Source organism: Pongo pygmaeus, chromosome 13 (genome assembly GCF_028885625.2).
Source record: "Pongo pygmaeus isolate AG05252 chromosome 13, NHGRI_mPonPyg2-v2.0_pri, whole genome shotgun sequence".
Classification (NCBI taxonomy): Eukaryota; Metazoa; Chordata; class Mammalia; order Primates; family Hominidae; genus Pongo; species Pongo pygmaeus.
In genome coordinates, this window is record NC_072386.2 from 84,741,893 (window position 1) to 84,757,207 (window position 15,315).

The 15,315-nt window shown below is 40.0% G+C and overlaps 1 non-coding gene across 1 annotated transcript; it reads left to right on the plus strand.

Annotated features, from left to right (window-relative positions):
- The first annotated feature begins 2,497 nt into the window (after window positions 1-2,497).
- LOC129044858 (U6 spliceosomal RNA) lies at window positions 2,498-2,604 on the plus strand. Its single transcript, XR_008504833.1, has one exon. It is a non-coding gene; the product is annotated as a U6 spliceosomal RNA (small nuclear RNA).
- The last annotated feature ends 12,711 nt before the right edge of the window (window positions 2,605-15,315 follow it).

Genomic DNA, 15,315 nt, shown 5'->3' on the forward strand with positions numbered 1-15,315 from the left:
CTGAGGCAGGAGAATGGCGTGAACCTGGGAGGTGGAGCTTGCAGTGAGCCAAGATTGGGCCACTGCACTCCAGCCTGGGCAACAGAGCGAGACTCCATCACAAAAAAAAACAACAACAACAAAAAAAAAACTAACCAAATTAGGTGCAAAAGGAAAGTACCTCAGCACAATAAAGACCATATAAGAGACACCCACAACAAACCTTATACTCATTAGTGAAAAATTGAAAGCCTTTCCTCCAAGATCTCTTACCACTTCTACATTCTACAGAGTATTGAAGAACATAGTGGTAAGAACACTCTTACCACTTCTACATAGTATTGGAAGTCCTTGCTAGAGCAGTCAGACCATAGAAATAAAAGGCATTCAAATAGGACAGGAAGAAGTGAAATATTTGCTGTTTGCTGATGACATGGTCTTATATATATAGAAAATCCTAGAGATGCCATAAAAAAATTGTGAGGATTAATAAATTAAGTTGCAGGATACAAAATCAACAAACAAAAATCAGTAATTTTCTATATACTAACAGAAAACTACCTGAAAAAGAAATCAAGAAAACAATCTCATTTACAATAGCTACCCAGAAAAGTAATTCTTAGGAATAAATTTACCCAGGGAAGTAAAAGACCTGTACACTGAAAACTACATGAAAGAAACTGAAGAAGACATAATAAATAAAAGGGAATCCTATGTTCATGGAGTAGAATAATTAATATTGTTAAAATGTCCATACTACCCAAAACGGTTTACAGATTCAGTGAGATCCCTGTCAAAATTCCAGTGTCATTTTTCACAGAAGTAGGAAAAAAATCCTCATTCATATAGAACCACACACACACAAAACCCTGAATAGCCACACAAAAAAATGCTCATCATCACTGGCCATCAGAGAAATGCAAATCAAAACCACAATGAGACACCATCTCACATCAGTTAGAATGGTGATCATTAAAAAGTCAGGAAACAACAGGTGCTGGAGAGGATGTGGAGAAATAGGAACACTTTTACACTGTTGCTGGGACTGTAAACTAGTTCAACCATTGTTTGTGATTGAACAACTTCCAAATGTTCCACATTGTGGAAGACAGTGTGGCGATTCCTCAAGGATCTAGAACTAGAAATACTATTTGACTCAGCCATCCCATTACTGGGCATATACCCAAAGGATTATAAATCATGCTGCTATAAAGGCACATGCACACATATGTTTATTGCGGCACTATTCACAATAGCAAAGACTTGGAACCAACCAAAATGTCCAACAATGATAGACTGGATTAAGAAAATGTGGCATATATACACCATGGAATACTATGCAGCCATAAAAAAGGATGAGTTCATGTCCTTTGTAAGGACGTGGATGAAGCTGGAAACGACCATTCTCAGCAAACTATTGCAAGAACAAAAAACCAAACACCACATGTTCTCACTTATAGGTGATAACTGAACAATGAGAACACTTGGACATAGGAAGGGGAACATCACACACCGGGGCCTGTTGTGGGGTGGGGGTAGGGAAAGCATTAGGAGATATACCTAATGTAAATGACGAGTTAATGGGTGCAGCACACCAACATGGCACATGTATACATATGTAACAAACCTGTACATTGTGCACATGTACCCTAGAAGTATAAAAAAAAAAAATGAAAGATTGAAAAGAAAAAAACCCAAAAAACCTGAATAGCCAAAGCAATCGTGAGCAAAAAGAAGAAAGCTATTGAGGCAGTCTGATGCCTCTAGCTTTGTAGTATTTCAAACTATACTGCAAAGGAATAATAATTAAAATGTCGTGTTCCTGGCATAAAAGTAGGCACATTGATGAATGGAACAGAATAAATTATTATTAACGATTGATGATTAATCAATTATGGTTAACTGATTTTTAATAAAGGTGCTAAGAATACACAATGGGAAAAAGTCTCTTCAGTAAATGGTGTTGGGAAAACTGGGTATCCATATGCAGAAGAATGAAATTTGACCTTTATCTCACACCATATACAAAAACCAACTCCAAATGTATTAAATATTTAAACATAAGACAAGGAACTGTAAAAAACTACTAGAAGAAAACATAAGGGGACAACTACATGACTTTGGTTTGGGCAATGAGTTTTTGAATTGGACCCTAAAAGCACAGGCAACAAAAATGAAAATGGACAAATGGGATTACATGAAACAAAAAAGCTGCTGCACAGCAAAGGAAACAAAAGTGTGAAGAGACAGTCTACAAATTGGGAAAAAATATTTGCAAGCCAAACATCAGAAAAAATATCCAAAATATATAAGGAATGCAAACAACTGTGTACAAATAGCCCATTTAAAAAATGGGCCAGGGACCTAAATAGACATTTCTTAAAAGAAGACATGCAAATTATGAACAGGTACACGAAAAAATACTCAACATTACTAATCCTTAGGGAAATGCAAATTCAAACCACAATGAGATGTCATTTTGTGTCTGTCAGATGACTATTATCAAAAAGACAAAAGAGTGCTCGCTTTGACAGCACAAATACTAAAATTGGAATGATACAGAGAAGATTGACATGGCCCCAGAGCAAGGATGACATGCAAATCCATGAAGCATTCCGTATTTTAAAAAGAAAAGAAACAAAAGGTAACAAGTGTTGGTGAGGACGTGGAGAAAAGAGAATCCTTGTACAATGTTGGTGGTAGGTATAAATTAATACAGCCATTGTGGAAAACTGTATGGAAGTTCTTTGAAAACTAAAAATAGAATTACCATATGATCCAACAATCCTTGCTCCATATTTACACAAAAGATTTGAAACCAGTTTGTCAAAGAGATGTTTGCACTCCCGTGTTCATTGCAGCACTATTTACAATAGCCACATTACGGAATCAGCCTAACAGTCCATCAGCAGATGAATGGGTAAAGAAAACGGGTTATATACAATTGACCGTTGAACAACATAAGTCGGAACTGCACAGGTCCACTTATTTGTGGACTTCTACCACTTCTGCCACCCCTTAGCCAGCAAGACCAACTCCTACTCTTCCTCTTCAATGTGAAGACAAGGATGAAGACCTTTATGGTGACCCACTTCCACTTAATGAATAGTGAGTATATTTTCCTTATGATATTTTTTAATAACATTTTATTTTCTCTAGCTTTATTGTAAGAATACAGTACATAATACATAAAATATACAATATATGTGTTAATTGACTATGTTATTGGTAAGGCTTCTTGTCAACAGTAGGCTATGAATAGCTAAGTTATGGGGAAATCAACAGCTATACACAGATATTGAACTGCATAGGAAGTTGGCACCACTTATCACAGTGGAATGCTATTCAGCCTTAAAAAGGCTGGAAATTTTGTCATTTGTGACAACATGGATGAAACTGGAGAACATGATGCTAAAAAAGGAACAAGGAGACAAATACCTAATGTTTTCACTTACATGTGACATCTAAAACTATTGAACTCAGAAGCAGAGGGTAGTGGTTTATAGAGGCTGGGGGTTGGGGAAAATGGTAAGATGATGGCCAAAGGGCACAAAAATCACAGACAGGAGTAATACATTTTTATTCTTTTTTTTTTGAGGTCATTGCACAGTATGGTGAAAGTGGTTAATAACAGTGAATTGCAGCCGGGCACGGTGGCTCACGCCTGTAATCCCAGCACTTTGGGAGGCCGAGGCGGGCAGATCACAAGGTCAGGAGATCGAGACCATCCTGGCTGACACGGTGAAACCCTGTCTCTACTAAAAATACAAGAATAGTGTATTGCACATTTTTAAACTGAAAGTAAACTTAAACTGTGCTCCTCACAAAAAATAAGTATTTGAAATGATGGATATATTAGCTTGATGTAATTACTTCACATTGTTCATAAATCATAACATCACTCTACTCTATAAATATATGCAATTATAAATTGTCAATTTAAAATAAAATAAAAAATTGTAAAATTGTTACTAACATGAGTTACAGCTGTCAATCATACTAGTCTATAACATTTTTTAGCTATATGGTACAAAAGTGAAAATCTTCAGAGAGAGGAAAAGATACTAAGAGAAGTAGTAATTTCTTAGCAAAGAAAAGTGTGACTACATAAAAATATTTAATTATATTAAAAACCATATTTTAAAAAGAAATTCTCTTTTCTCAAGAAAGTAATTTTTTAATGTTAACTTATATTCATGTGATGAAAAGTTTGCCATTATCTTATGGTACTTTTGTACAATATTTTCTTCTGATTTTTCTTCTGGTTCTTAGGAGGAAGCACGAAAACATTTTAATTGTCCAGTTCTGGAGGGAATGGAACTTGAAAATCAAGGTGGTAAGTGCACTGAGCTCAATCATTGGGAAAAAAGGTTATTAGAGTTCAGTTTGTTTTTAAATTTTAGTAGACTTTATTTAATAAAAATAATTCATAATTATGGCAAACGTTATTCAAACAGGTTGTAAATGTTTTGTCCCTTTACCCCTTCGGCTCTTGAGATCCACTGTCCAGATGTAATCACTCTTTAAGTTTTTGGTATATGCTTTTCATAAATGTTATATATGTATGTATGTGCAAACACACACAGAATTGTTTATTTTTTAATGGGTTCACATATTTATGCAACTTTTTTCACTTTTTCCAAGGCACTATAGGTGCTTCTGCTATAATGCAATGTATGCTTTCCTAAAAACCTTTTTCTTCAAAATTGGACACTAAAAATAACAAGACTTGTGGGAAAAACAAGTAAACAGATCACTAACAGAAACAAGTAAGTCATGTAGAACTATGAGCTCAGTTTAAAAAGACATCAGATTTCCAATAAATGAAGTCCTGTATCTACTCCAGTATTTCTTTCATTAATTTTTTTTTATTTTTTAGAGACAGGGCCTCACTGTGTTGTCCAGGCTGGAGGGCTGCAGCTATTCACAGGCACGATCATAGCAAACTGTACCATCAAACTCTTGCGCTCAAGCAGTCTTCCTGCCTCAGCCTCCCAAGTAGCTGGGACCACAGGTACACACCACGGCACCCAGCCTACTGTAGTATTTTTCTTTTCTTTTCTTTTCCTTTCCTTTCCTTTTTTTTTCTTTTCCTTCTTTTCTCTTCTCTTCTCTCCCTCTCCGTTTCTTTTCTTTTTTAAGACAAGGTCTCACTCCAGTTGCCCAGGCTACAATGCAAGTGGCGTGATTTCGGTTCACTGCAGCCTTGGCCTCCTGGGCTCAGGTGACTCTCTCACCTCAGCCTCCTGAGTAGCTGACACTACAGGCGTGTGCCACCGCGCCCAGCTAATTTTCTTTTTGTACTTTTAGTAGAGATGAGTTTCACCATGTTACCCAGGCTGACCTCAAACTCATGGGCTCAAGCATTCCACCTGCCTCAGCCTCCCAAAGTGCCGGGGTTACAGGCATGTACCACTTCACCTGGCTGCTCTAGTATTTCTTTACCTTCAACATCAGCAGTAACAATAACTCATGGTACCTGTATGGGGAGTTGTAAATCTGAGTAATGGGGACAAGGGTCAAATGTATGTAGACTTGTGAGAACTATACAGTAAACACTTCCAGGCAGAGCCGCTGGCTACACGGAGCAAAGAGAAAGCAGGTGGAGTAAGCACACACTATACACAGTACAGCATTCTTGTACTGCTGTGTTTGGCTGTCTTAGTATAGTTTGTGTTTAGGCTTCATCACAAAATAGTAACATGCAGGGAAAAATCAATGAACCAACGTGATTCCATGTTATATTGATGCCATTCCCTTATTTACTAATTTCACAGAGCTTATTCACATCGCAGAAACACATCCTTTCACAAAATAAACTATACACTTGGATCTACTTATTTTTTTCTATATGAATGTAGCGTGTCAGTTCTGTGTTAATGAACAACTATGTCTTAAATTTTGTATTTTAGAAAATGTAATGAGCAACTTATTCATATCTGTGATACCTTGCCTTCCCAGGGTGGGGTTTCAGTTGCTGCTTTTAGATTCAACTAAGCAGTCAAACCCACAGGACCTAATCAGGCCATATTGAGGATAGATTCCCTTAGAGACGGATGTTAGAAGGAACACACAGCATGCCAGCAGAGTAGAGCCAGGCATTGCTCATGTGCTCCACATAGCAGTGGAGGGGCTGTCATCTGTGCCTCTCTCCCTCCCTGTGCAGCTCAAGTACCAGAGCACAAGACCGCAGTAGACAGATGTGAGAACCAGCCTGGCTTAGAAAGATCATGTCCCAAATAGGAACCAATATCTTTTTTAACAGTTCCATAGATCTAAATTCCAGATCCCATAGGGGACATACCCATAGACTGCATACAGGGGAGTCCAAATCCAAACTGTGGCTTACCAACAGGTATTCATGTTCATTTGCAGTCATTCCAAGTTTAGAGGCATATCAGGAGGTCTTTTTTTCTTAGGTACTGTTACCTGGTAACACAGTCGACATTCACCTTTATTAGGTTACCAGGGGAGCAGAACTAGAGAGTTAACCTGAAGTCAGGTTTATTTATATAGAAAGAATGAATCCCAGGAAGTGGAATTTCTGGGTGAAAGGGTATATGTGTTATTTTTTATTTTTGGAGATCTGCTTAAAGAGATAGTTGCAGCTTATATACATCATGCGTAAAGTTAATAAAATTATGTAAAGAATGAAATGAATACTTGTGGTTACTGTTCTTGTCAAGGTGACCACAAAGTAACAATGATAGAAACTTTTTTTATAGAAGACACACGTACATTTATTCCTCCCATGGGAATTTTTTTTTTTTTTTTTTTTTTTTTTTGCCTTAAGACATTTTCTCAAGTGACTCCCTTTAGAAAGCTGTAGATTGGCCAGAAATGAAAATGTGCTTTTCAGCAGAAGCTCTGACAGTAGTAATTTCATTAACTTCTCTCAAATCAACTTTGTGTCCTTGAACAATTTTTTTTAAAGTATGGTATCACAGTAGTTGAGATGGCCATCTGGTGTTCAATGGAAAGATTTAAAGAATAATCAGAGCCGCCCAAAGATGAAATATGCTCCGTAAGAGGCAGTGACGTCCTCATCATTAGGTAACCTCCTGATAGGAATTGTATGATATGAATTAACATATTGGGTAGATGGTAGACCTTGATGATATTTTAGACCTTTCAAGTAAATCCTTTTATCCCATGATTCTATCACACTTGTTTTGCATATTTGTGCATGTTTCCGTGATTACAACGTTGAAGGTTATGAAAACATTTTCTGTGTAATTCAGACAAGTGTTCTCCCTGACCCCAAATTATCTGTGCATTTGCCTCAATCACCCACTTTTCTTTGCCTGGAGAGTATAATATTTCTATAGTATTTCTGTTTCCATATAGATTTTTCTTCATTCATCACAGAGTTCTAAATGGCAGCTGCCTACCATTCCGAGGGAATTGTACACAATGGAAACACTTAGGGCAGAAAATAGATTTCACTTCAAGGCTCAGTCTAGTCATTTTAAAGGTTTATGTATTTCACCACTTTAAGGGAATGTCTTGTCAGCCTCTCACAGTTTCAACATTTTAAATATATATCAGAGGAATTACAGAAAAGTATTAGGAGTTGCAGAGAATCTAGTCTTCTAATTAGAATCTGTTAGTTATTTTCAGAATGAAGCGATGACTGGTTCTCACACCCAGAATAAAGTACTGTCTCAAATCACTCTGGCATTAATGGAGGACACTGGGTAAGACAGCTGTGAGAATAGGATATGAATTGTTTATTAAAATAAAATGAACACTGAGATTATAGCTTAAGAAAATGCTGACATTTTATGCTGAAGCAAAATATACTTATTAATTCTTTGAATCTTTTATAGTTAGCTGTCCATTATTTATATCAACTCCATTCATTCATTCAATAAATACTTTTGTTGTTTGTTTGTTTTGAGATAGAGTCTCACTCCTGTTGCCCGGTCTGGAGTACAGTGGCAGTCCTACATCCTGGACTTCCCAGGCCCAAGCAATTCTCTCACCTTAGCCTCCTGATTAGCTGGGACTACAGGCACGTGCCATCATGCCTGGCTAATTTTTTGTATTTTTAGTAGAGGGTTTTGTCATGTTGCCCAGGTTGTTCACAAACTCCTGGGTTCAAATGATCCGCCCACCTCGGCCTCCCAAAGTGCTGGGATTACAGGCGTGAGCCACCTCACCTGGCCTCAGTAAATGTTTGAGGCCCTGAGGCATGATAATAATTAGGACAAAAATCCCTGATACTACTTGTGTTAGGAATAACACTCAAAATCCTAAGGAAATTAAACACTCAAACAAAGGATTCTTAGCAAAGCAGTTTTACTTCTTCGCAGAGGGGTGCCTCCTTGGCCAGTCGCCATGAAAGCACACCTGAACAAAGGGGCACAAGAGCCTTTATTCCTGATGTAAGTCCTGCCCCTGTACCCTTTCCCCATTGGCCAGGGTCAGGTTGTACAATCTAAACTAATCCCAGTTTTGGCTAAACATTTGATTTTTTTAGATAAGGTGGGCACGTAAAAGAAAGTGGAGAGGAAGGGGAAGGGGTGTCTGTAATGAGCTAGAAAGTTAGTCCTCTTTCCAAATAAGGAAAGTAATGTGAGCTGGTACTGTGGCGTGCCTGGGCATGTAACAAAGGCAAAAAGGAAAAAAGAAAAAGGAGAAAAGCTGGGGGGTACTATGAATTAAAGAATAAAAGATTGATCAGATTATTTTAAGAGAAACCTCATCATATCCCACATTTGTTTTCTTCTTCTAATAAGAAGAGGCTAGTCTCAAACTCCTGGGCTCAAGCAAGCCTCCTGCCTTGGCCTCCCAAAGTGCTGGGATTATAGGCATGAGCCACCACGCCTGGCAGAAATATGGTTTTTAAATCTTTTATACAACCCCTACATATCAAACAAAATTAAAGCTGCTTTAGTAGTAGCATTATTATCTCTTTTCTAACAGTCTGAGATAAAATTAGAAAATGGAATCAAATTTTAAAATTAATGGTAGAGGTGCTATTAAAACAATGAAAATTGTTGACACTACCTTCACTGTTGAGAGTTCAAAGAGGTATAAGGATTTTAAAATATAGAGGTCATTATTTTTTTGTTTGTTTTAAGAGACAGGATCTTGCTCAGTTGCCTAGGCTGAAGTGCAGTGGTGTGATCATAGCTTACTGTAGCTTCGAACTTCTGGACTTAAGGAATCCTCCTGCCTCAGCCTATCCAGTAGTTGGGACTAGAGGCCCATGTCATCATGGTGGCCAGCTAATTGTTTAAAATTTTTTTTTAGAGATAGGGTTTCTCTGTGTTGCCCAGGCTGGTCTTGAATTCTTGGCCTGGAGATCCTCCCACCTCAGCATCCAGATTAGCTAAGATTACAGTTGCAAGCCACTGCACCTGGCTTGAGGTCATTGTTGACCCTGAGAACAGTTTCAATAAAATTGGGAAAGACTGAGAAGTTCATAATGTTCCTGGACCAAACTGAGGGTCAGGCTGCTATTTCTCGTGGCCCAATAACGAGATGCAGATGAACTGGGAAGGAAAAGAGTTTTTATTTCTGTGATCACTTAAAGGGAGAAGGCCTAGAAATTATTGCCAGACCAAATTACAAAGTTTTTCAGAGCTTATATACCTTCTAAGCTGTATGTCTATGTGTAAGTGTACATTCATCTAAAGACATAAGTGATTAACTTCTTTTAATCCATAAGGTTGGAGTCCTGAAGACCTCCTTCTGCCTCAGTAAATTTACTTAATCTAAATGGGTCTAGGTGCTGGGGTGAGTACTCTTATCTTGTCTCCTGTTAAGTCATGGAGGTTTGGGGAGTTCCTAGAGACCACCAGTAAATGTGTTTGTTGAGGCCTGTTGGCATTTCTTCACACCCCCAATAAAACTTGTTTAATCCTAAATGAGTCCTGTTAAGAATTCCATTATTTTGTCATGCCTTAAGGCCCAGGAAAGGCCTAGGCAAAACTCTCCACGGGCTTTTGTTACATTCCAGCCTTTGTATAAAGGCATTGGCTTTTTTAGCTTTTAATATTTAACTTAACCACTCAGTGCTGAAAATGTTGTAATGGAGGCCTGCGTTAGTGCAACCTGGCCTGCCACAATAGGGTGAGCTGCTTAAATGACAGAGGAAGATATAGGTAAGAAAGGGTATTATTAGCACAGCTTTGTCCCTGAGGATGCAAGATGGGTGGGATCCAGAAAACCAAGAGAGAACTTGAATGGGAAGAAAGACACAACCCTGTCTGTTAATTCATGAAGAAAGAATGGGAATGAGAATACAAGCCATTTTGTAAGTGGAAGCAGGAAGTTGAAGAAGTTCAGAGTTTTTGTTTACCATTATCTCTGTCGTTTAGGAGGCAAAGCCATCCCTGAGGGAGAGAGGAAGGCAAAAGTTAGATATAAGTGCATACCTCATGGGCACTGTTTTCTGACAAAGCATCTACAGGAGTCATACACTTTCTTAATTTTTCCTTAGCCCAAAGGAAGAAAGATAAGGAAAAAATGTAGCATTCTGCCTAACAAAGAAATTGGGGGCACTTTTCTACTTTTAGGAGGTAGAAAATAGTACCCTGAAAAGTCATTAGTATGCACTGCATAAGACTTAAGTGTAGCTTAACTAAGTTGCTTCTCCCAGTAAATAATATCATCCATCTATTCAGAAAGCTAACAGTCATCCTTGATAACACCCTCTCCCCATTTCTCACATCCAATCAATCACAAATCTTGCTGATTTTTAAAGCTCTTCAGTATTGCTAAAGTCTGTGTATTTTTTGGTGACTACTGCCTTTATCTAGGCCACAATTATCTTTTGATTAGATTACTATAGTAGCTTTAGTAAGTCTTATCTCTCTGCATCTGAAGTGGTCCTTTCTGTTGCTTGAAGGTCTTCACACATTTTATATAGCATCCTTTACAAGTTTTTTGGCACAGTGTCTTAAACAGTAAGAAATCTATCATGACCCAAGTACACACATATGTTTATAGTAATTAACAGTTTAGATATTGACAAAGATGCCAAGACCATTCAATGGGAAAATAATAGTTTTTTCAACAAATACTGCTGGGACAACTGGATATCCTCATGCATAAGAATGAACCCCTATGGTACACAGTGTACAAAAATTAACTAAAAATGGATCAAAAGAAAGTACCTGTTTCTGTCTTCTAGAGAGAGGCTTCACTTCCCAGCTATATATATATATATATATATATATATATATATAAAAGAATTGAAAACCTAAATTTAAGAGCTGAAACTACGAAATGCTTAGAAGGAAACACAGGTGTAAATTTTCATGACATTGAATTAGGCAGTGATTTCTTCAACATTGTACCAGAAGCCCAAGCAACCAAAAAAAAAAAAAACAAAACACTTGAACTTTACTGAATTAAAAACATTTGTGCTTTAAAGAACACTCAAGACAGTGGAAAAAGCTGCTGAGGTGCAGTGGCATGAAAATTAAAGAACAGACAGCTGGAGTAATCATTCCTGCAATCCCAGCTACTCGGTAGGCTAAAGTGGGAAGACTACTTGAACCCAGGAGTTTGGGTCCAGCCTGGGCAACATAGCAAGACCTTGTCTCTTTAAAAAAATAAAAGAAAGTGAAGGCAGCTCTCAGAATGGGAAAAAATACTTGCAAGTCATTTATATGATAAGAGTCTAGTGTCCAGAATACTTATAAGAACCCTTACAACTCAACAGTAAAAAGGCAATGTAATTTAAAAATAGGTGAAGGATTTGAATAGATATTTCTCCAAAGAAGATATTCAGATGACAAATAAGCATATGAAAAGATGTGCAACATGATATGTCATTAGGGAATTAACAGTTAAAACAACTACTACACCTATTAGAATGGGTTAAAATCTGCTGGGTGTGGTGGCTCACACCCGTAATCCCAGCACTTTGGCAGGCCGAGGCAGGCGGATCACCTGAGGTTGGGAGTTTGAGACCAGCCTGGCCAACATGGCAAAAGCCCGTCTACTAAAAATACAAAAATTAGCCGGACATGGTGGTGCATGCCTGTGATACCAGCTACTTGGGAGGCTGAAGCAGGAGAAATCGCTTGAACCTGGGAGGTGGAGGTTGCAATGAGCAGAGATCGTGCCACTGGACTCCAGCCTGGGCAACAGACTGAAACTCTCATTTCAAAAAAAAAAAAAAAAAAAAAAGGTAAAAATCCAGAACACTGACAACACTGAATGCTTGTGAGGATGTCGCCCAGGCTGGAGTGCAGTGGCGCAGTCTCAGCTCACTGCAACCTCTACCTCAGGGGTTCAAGCGATTCTTGTGCCTCAGCCTCCTGAGTAGCTGATACTATAGGCATGCGCCACCACTCCTGGCTAATTTTTGTATTTTTAGTAGAGATGAGGTTTCATCGTGTTGGCCAGGCTGGCTCATGCTTGTAATCCCAGCACTTTTAGAGGCCAAGGCAGGTAGGTCACTTGAGGTCAGGAGTTCAAAACCAGTCTGGCCAACATGGTGAAATCCCGTCTCCACTAAAAATACAAAAATTAGCCCGGTGTGTTGTCCGGCACCTGTAGTCTCAGCTACTTGGGAGGCTGTGGGAGGGGAACAGCTTGAACCCAGGAGGCAGAGTTTGCAGTGAGCCGAGATTGCATCACTGCACTCCAGCCTGGGTAACGGAGCGACACAGTCAAAAAAAAAAAAAAAAACCCAAAAAACAAAATGGTATATAAATGAATTTATACTGTATGAACTTTTGAGCATGGCTTTTTTTACTCAGCATAATTCTCTGGAGATTCCTCCAGGTTGCTGTATATATCAATAATTTGATTTTTTTTATTGCTAGTTAATATTCCACAGTGTGATATACCACAGTTTGTTTAAACATTCACACTTTGAAGGACATCTGGATTGTTTTCAGTTTTGGGCTTTTATGAATGAAGTTGCTATAAACATTTATGTACAAGTTTGTGTGTGAACACACATCTTTATTTCTCCGAAAAAAGTGCCAGGAATGGAACTGCTGGCTCATTAATTGCAGGTTTAGTTTTGTAAGAAACTGCCAAACATTTTAATTCCTACCAGCGATGTTTAAGTGATACAGTTTCTCCACATCTTTGCCAGGACTTGGTGGTGTCACAACTTTTTGTTTAATTGATAGGGGCATAGTGTTATTTTATTTTGGTTTTAACTGGCATTTCCCTAATGGCTAATGATGTTGAGCCTCTTTTCATGCACTTACTCGCTATTTGTATACCCTCTTTGGCAAATTGTCTTTTCATCTTTTAAGCCAATTTTCTGATTGGATTGTTTTTTACTGTTGAGTTTTGAGAGTTCTTTATGTATTCTAGGTACTTGTCCTTTGTCAGATATGTGGTTTGCAAATATTGTCTCACAATTCGTAGCTTGTCTTTTTATACTTTTAACAGGGGCTTTTGTAGGGCAAGTTTTTTTAATTTCGACGAAGTCCAGATTATCAGTTTGTCCTCTTATTATGTCTTTGATGACAAGTCTAAGAAGTCTGCCAAGGTCTAGATCTTGAAAGTTTTCTTATATTTTTTCAAAAGTGTTATAGTTTTACACTTTACATTTAAGTCCATGATTCATTTGAGTTAATTTTTGAATTAGGTGGTGAGAGGTGACAGCATGCTGGCAGTCCTCACAGCCCTCGCTCGCTCTTGGCGCCTCCTGTCTGGGCTACCACTTTGGCAGCACTTGAGGAGCCCTTCAGCCCACCGCTGCACTGTGGGAGCCCCTTTCTGGGCTGGCAGAGGCCAGAGCCCACTCCCTCAGCTTGCGGGGAGGTGTGGAGGGAGAGGTGCCAGCAGGAACCAGGGCTGCGTGCGGCGCTCGTGGGCCAGCTGGCGTTCCAGGTGGGTGTGGGCTTGGTGGGCCCCGTACTCGGAGCAGCCGGCCGGCCCTGCCGGCCCTGGGCAATGAGGGACTCAGCACCAGGGTCAGCGGCTGTGGAGGGTGTACTGGGTCCCCCAGCAGTACCAGCCCACTGGCGCTGCACTCTATTTCTCGCCGGGCCCTAGCTGCCTTCCTGCAGGGCAGGCCTCGGGACTGCAGCCCGCCATGCCTGAGCCTTCCCCCGCCTCCGTGGGCTCCTGTGCAGCCCGAGCCTCCCCAACGAGCGCCGCCCCCTGCTCCACGGCACCCAGTCCCATCGACCACCCAAGGGCTGAGGAGTGCGAGCGCACAGCGCGGGACTGGCAGGCAGCTCCACCTGCAGCCCCAGTGCCGGATCCACTAGGTGAAGCCAGCTGGGCTCCTGAGTCTGGTGAGGATGTGGAGAGTCTTTATATTTGTAAACACACCAATCGGCACTCTGTATCTAGCTGCTCTGGTGGGGCCTTGGAGAACCTTTATGTCTAGCTCAGGGATTGTAAACACACCAATTGGCACTCTGTATCTAGCTCAAGGATTGTAAACACACCAATCAGCACCCTGTGTTTAGCTCAAGGTTTGTGAGTGCACCAATCAATACTCTGTATCTACCTGCTCTGGTGGGGCCTTAGAGAACCTGTGTGTCGAAACTCTGTATCTAACTAATCTGATGGGGACATGGAGAACCTTTGTATCTAGCTCAGGGATTGTAAACACACCAATCAGCGCCCTGTCAAAACAGGCCACTTGGCTCTACCAATCAGCAGGATGTGGGTGGGGCCAGATAAGAGAATAAAAGCAGGCTGCCCGAGCCAGCATTGGCAACCCGCTCGGGTCCCCTTCCACACTCCACACTGTGGAAGCTTTGTTCTTTCGCTCTTTGCAATAAATCTTGCTACTGCTCAACTCTTTGGGTCCACGCTGTTTTTATGAGCTGTAACACTCACCGCGAAGATCTGCAGCTTCACTCCTGAACCCAGCGAGACCATGAGCCCACCAGGAGGAACGAACAACTCCAGACGCGCTGCCTTAAGAGCTGTAACACTCACCGCAAAGGTCTGCAGCTTCACTCCTGAGCCAGCGAGACTACGAACCCACCAGAAGGAAGAAACTCCGAACACATCCGAACATCAGAAGGAACAAACTGCAGACGCGCCACCTTAAGAGCTGTAACACTCACCGCGAGGGTCCGCGGCTTCATTCTTGAAGTCAGTGAGACCAAGAACCCACAAATTCCGGACACAGTGGGAGACTTAGATCAAGGTTCATTTTTTTGTGTACAGACAGGCAACTGTGTTAGCACTAGTTGTTGAAAAGGCTATCTTTCTTTCATTGAAATGCTTCTGTACCTTTGGCAAAAACAATCAGTTGGGGGACATATTTGTGGTGGATCTGTTTCTGGGTTTTCTGTTCTGTTCCACTGATCCATGTGTCTATGCCTCCACCAATAACACACAGTCCTTAATTACTGTAATTATTTAGTAAGTCTTGAAATAGGGTAGACT